Consider the following 5,930-nt stretch of genomic DNA (forward strand, 5'->3'; position numbering starts at 1 on the left):
CGGATCTTATACACTATGAAGATAGGCCGCTCGGCCGATAATGCCAATTGTGCACATTATAACATTTTGCCTTCTGCATTTCAAATATACAACCAAACAGAAAATATACAGCACACATTCTATTGGTGCACCTTTCACCTTGCCCCGGAAAGGCTGGAGATAATTTGCGTTTCATGGTGGATCCAAGTGTCAATCCATCTTCATCCGCTCGGCAGCTCGTCCACCCAATTTCCTCGTATGTGGTCGATTCATCGCCTGACATCAAACTCCCGCTCTTGAGGTTCCAGAAGGAGGGGCTTGCTATAAGTTGAATTCGGGAGATGAAGTATCTGCTTTTGAGGGAAATGGGACTGTGGCAGTCGGTGCTTCCGCTCGGGAGAAGCGTCTGCTCGGGGGGCCTTGCCTTTTCTGTTGTCTCGTCTCGGCATCTCATCAGAAGAAGATCCCCGATCTCTATGAGTGGGTGCGGCTTCGGGGGTGCGGAATAGAGCCCGATAAAATGCAACGGTGGCAGGTGGTGCTTCCGCTCGACCGCCAGACGCTGATGTTGCCTGCTGCTCTGGCCGCTCGGCTGTCGCTTTCTATTTTTGTTCCACGAGCTTGGCGGCCCTCAACTCGATCAGAACGTCGAGTTCCTCCGTGGAAAGCGTCACCGTGTGTTGTCGTCCAGCCTCGTCCATTGTTTCCGCTCGGATGCAGGAGCGTTCCCACAGACGGCGCCAATTTGATCCCGTCCGAATGCTGAATCAGTGGACGCTGGGCACGGGGCGCTTTCCGACTGCTGACGTGGATCTTCGACTGGTGGCACGAAGCTCCGGCGAACCTGCACAGAAATCGGGCCGGGAAGGGGTTCCCAGCGGCGACCCTCCGACGCTCAAGTCAGGCAAGCAAGTAGTGAAAAAAGTGGTCCCAACGTTGTATATCGCGTACCTCCAGCGAAGTATGAGGCTCTTTATATAGAGCGGTGATAGATCTCCTGCACGTCCACCGAGGCGCATACGTGTCCGTAGCCCATACCTCGGTATGTGTCTATCAGAAAGCTTACCTGACGCCATACTGCTACAGTCCAAGCACGTCTTCGATGGGACAGCAGAACACCTTACCGCCAGATTTGGAGTATGGCCTAGTCATAGGACTTGACAGCTGTCATAAGATGTTCATTGTCCTTCTCTTTCTACTACATGCCAGGGCTTCTGGCCGGCCGGCCCTCATCTCCCGTCCAGCCGTCCGGCACTCACATCACGTCCGGCCCTCCATATGCATCGGTATGCTGGGGAGATCCTCGGTAAGGTGCTATGTGGGGACTGCTAGCAGTATGTTACTTTTATGTCTACGGTCGAGCATGACTTTCGCTCGGCCCTTCGTTACTGTTCAATCGAGTGCCGGAACCCCGACGCCGGTCGGGGCGCCTTTTCCCAATGGTTATTTACCGGTCGGCCGGCCGGGAGGTCGGCCCCTCCTTTTCCGATCGGCCACGTGGCGTTGACCCCTCAAGATGGGGATCCCCTGTTCTAACCGTCGGATCATAAGGTATGGGGGATTGTAACGCCTAAAAATTCTCAAAATTATTTTAGAAATATTCTATGATTTTTCTGGAATTTTAGAATATTTTTATGGAATTTTTAGAGTTGCGGAAGTAGCAAAAGAACGTAAAATAGCTTAAGCGGGAATCGAACCCGAGACCTAACGGGTCCTACGACTTATAGTGGACTCTAGTAACCAAGTGAACCCAGCAGGGCCGTGTTGAAAGGAAAGGGAAACAATTTTATTTAAGTTATAATTGGGTGAATTAACTCCTTAATATAAATAGGGAATTAAGTGAGGAGTTTTAATTTTACCGTGACTTACCTCTTCTCCTCACCCTAGTCACGCCACCCCCTTCTCCTCTTCTTTCTCTCGGCGCACCAAGCCCCCAAGGGCTAGGGTTCCGTCCCAAGGGTTCCAGGAGCACCTTCCGGCGACAACTCCGGCACGAGGACGTTTCTCTCCGCAAGAAGAACGCGTGGACGCGAGAAAATCGTCGAGAAGATCGTCTCCACCGGAAATCTAGCGATCAGATCGTAAGGAAATCTAGCGCAAGATGTAAGAAACCCCTCACCTGCAGTATAAGTAGCTTCTGTATGAATTTTATGCTTCAGTTTAGTAGTATGTAGATTTTCGGCACAAAGGATGTGAATTAGTGCATACCAAGTGTTCGATTAAATTATTAGCACGGTTAAAATGCAACTTAAGCATTTTACTAGCTTAGCTAAATGCAATAGAAGCATTCATTCAGTATGTTTAGCTTTAGTACAGCTTATATGGGACTACGGTCCAATGGGTGGGCTCCCACAGTCGCTTCTAGGTTCAGATAACCTAGCTCTAGGTTCAGATAACCTAGAAATAGTAATATAAGAAGAACTCAGCTATAATCAGTATTTTATTTTAGCAGTGGCACTGTACTGGATTAGATATCCATTGGGTTGGGCTCTCATAGTCGTCCCTAGGTTCAGATAACCTAGTAACCTTATTAAATTCGGGACTTGCAAACCCGGGTCTAGTTAGGGATGCGCGCATAGCACGTACAGATGTCGGGCCCATCAGCAGCATGATTATTATTTTAATCTATTTATGGTAAATAGTTTTCAAAACTCACAAATCAGTTGTGTATACAGTTTAAATTCAGTTCTAGCTTAGTTTTAGTTTTAGCTCAGTTCATGATTCAGCTTAGTTTCCATTATTGATACATGTGATAGCTCTATGATTAGTTTTGGTTTCTATGTTGTATGATATCATGTCATGCTCTCACCTGTTCAGCATGTATTTCAAATAGCATGTTTTCAAATCATAAATTGTTTCGTATGCATGTTTTGTGAAGTAGATGGTTTCTTACTAAGCGAAAGCTTACAGATACTTCTTTTCCTTATACTGCAGATAAAGGTAAAGGAAAGATGGACTAGCGGAGGCTGGGGGACAATGTGATGAAGATGTGTGTGGAAAAAGGAACTTGGAATAACGATGCTTGGGAACTAGCCCACTTAGAACATAGCATTTTCTTTATGTCATTACTTTCCTGCACTTTAGTTGTTTGAGTGTTTTGAATTATGACAGTTATGCATAGATGGTTAGTTGTCATGATATTAGATAGCACTCCATGAGTAATGTTATGCTTAGTAGTTCTATTTTATGCTTATAGAGTTGCTCTATGTGATTTCGGCATGAACTAGTGCTGAAATCAGACTTCTGATACGAAATCAGAAACTCCGATCGATCCACCGATCGATTGGGGGGTCTTCAATCGATCTGTTGATCGATTGGTGAACTTGTTCTGCGAACAGTGAGCTCCTGGATCGATCAGCCGATCTATCCAGTCGCTTTCTGTCGCGAACAGGAAGCTGCCGGATCGATTAACCGATTGATCAATGAATCGGGGAAATCGCTCCCGCGAACAGAGAGCTCTGGAATCGATCACTAGATCGATTGACCAGTCTGGATCGATCAGCTGATCGATCCAGAATACTACCCCGAGCACAGTAGCCATCTGAATCGATCCATGGATCGATCCAACAGCTTGCAATCGATCGAGTTCAATCTGGATCGATTGGGAAGTTGGGTTTCGACCAAGAGACCTTGTAGTTCAGCTCCTTGACCATAGAGGATGTAGGGTATGCCATGAATACCTTAGATTGCATCCCTTAACACATGTAGGACCAAGAACTTGTATTAGCTTAGCAAAGTTTTAAATTGGTACAGCTTTCCGCACCTAGACTTAGTAATGGTCATGGATATAGCTTAGCACAGCATAATGTGACGGTCCAGCCTTACAGCCTAGCCAGTAGAAGGCGGGTCGTCACAATAGTACACCAGAAAATCAACCTCATCTCCCTAAGCAATCCCAATTTTAGATGCTACAGTAAGTGTTACAGTAATCTAAAGTACATATCAAGATCTAATATTCTTGAAATTAATCTATTCTCTCGAACAATATCACAAATGTCTCTGAGCAATATACTCAAGTTCTCCAGAGTAATACAAATAAATCTCACTAAGCAATTTGTCAAGTTCTGCTGAGCATTGAAGTATCCAAAGCTTCTATTTGTGAATATATGACAATCATTAAGTGGGCAGGCAAGTAGTGGATGTCAGATCTTGTTCCCTTGACTCATTTCTCTCGACACATGGTGATCGATAAATAGATAAGTGAGTAATGTCGGAGGCTATGTTTTAACTCACATAGGAGAAAGTGGGAAGGATGCAAAGGATCCAATATGGAGATGCCTTTCTGATAGTTATATAAGCACTAGGAGAGGTAAGATACAAGGAAGTTGGGTGTCTTTTTCTTGCAAGTAGAGGCAATTCCTTTCTATTAGATTTCTTTTTCATCTTTTTCTTTAGTTTTCATCTTCTTCTTCCTTCTTTGATTGATGGTTGACTTGAGCATCGGAGGAGTCATGCCGGCAAGCAAGCCCAAGCTCTAATCCATGTTACATCTTAAGGTGCTTGGATCTCGCCAGGTGAGAGATCAATCTCACGAGTCGGTTAGCAGTCATTAGCAGTCTAGCTTTCTGGAGAGGAGGATCCCGAGCTAAAGGAAAAAGAGGCCACTAAGTATGTTGGAAAATCATAGATCATCCATAATATGGCAACATGCAATATAAAATTAGTTTTTCTTGCAACATCATAAATCTCTGAGTCTACATTCCATAATTCATTCATCTCAACAATTAGATATTTTAAGAAAATATTTATATTCTCTTTTAGATTTGTTGGACTTGGAATAAATACAATAAGGAATATGAATTTATTTTTCATACACATTCATGGCAGTAAGTTGTACTATGTTAATATAATTGATCAAGATAAATATTACTGTCCTGACTGACCAAATGACTGAAATTTATATGTAGAAAATTTCAATCTCACATTACATGGTTCCATTGCAAACGAGAAAAATATTGTATCAAGATGTTTCCATGCATGAGAGTCACAATGATGACACATTATATCTTCTTCATTCACATGTTCATGATGTCAACTCATGTAGCATACTGTTGCAGCAGATACATACAAGCGTTGAAGTCTAACAGTTATGGGAAGTAATACATATCTTTTCATGCAATTTTTTTTCTTCTTTTTCCCTAATATGCAACTACCATACTTATAATGAAGGTGAGTGCAGATTCTGCATTCAATCAGTTCATTTTCTTCATTCCAAAATATCATGCAGTTATTAATATAATAATCAATTTTCTCTATAGGCAAACCTAAACCCCTCACCAATTTCATTGCATTGTAGAAATTATCAGTCATTAGGTAATTAGCAGGAATCAACTCTAACATCAATTGATAAATGTCATCATAATATCATTCTGAGAAATGATATTCAGCTTTGATGTTCAATAGCATTGCAGTATATGATAGTTGGAAATGACCAAATGGAATGTAGTCTCACACTTCTCTTTCACAAGCTTTTAATATGTCATATAATTGCTAAACTTCAGGTGTTGGTATTTCATCTATATTGAAATAATCAACTACATTCATTGCATCATAGATCATTGATTGCATTGCATGGTCATTATATGTTGTTTCCCCTAGAGTAGTTGTGTTAGATGAAAAAGCAACCAAAGTTCCAATTGGTTCTTAAAAATAAGGCTCTCTGTGATAGTACCAGTTGAAGTAATTTGGAACAAATCTTTTTTCATAAAGATGTACTTTCATAATATCCTGATCATAGAAAGCTTTATTTCTATATTTGGAATGATTACACAGACAACGTAACTTGACATCATTCATACATTCTGTATGACTCTTAGCAAAGTTCACAAACTCTTCAACTGCAGCAAAATATTCATTTCGGATAAATCTATTTTCTAATATGTTGTGCATCAAACTGTATTCATATACATTACATCTTAATGAGTATAAAATTGTTGGGGCACCCGGAGCTA

Source organism: Zingiber officinale, chromosome 11A, assembly GCF_018446385.1.
Source record: "Zingiber officinale cultivar Zhangliang chromosome 11A, Zo_v1.1, whole genome shotgun sequence".
NCBI lineage: Eukaryota > Viridiplantae > Streptophyta > Magnoliopsida > Zingiberales > Zingiberaceae > Zingiber > Zingiber officinale.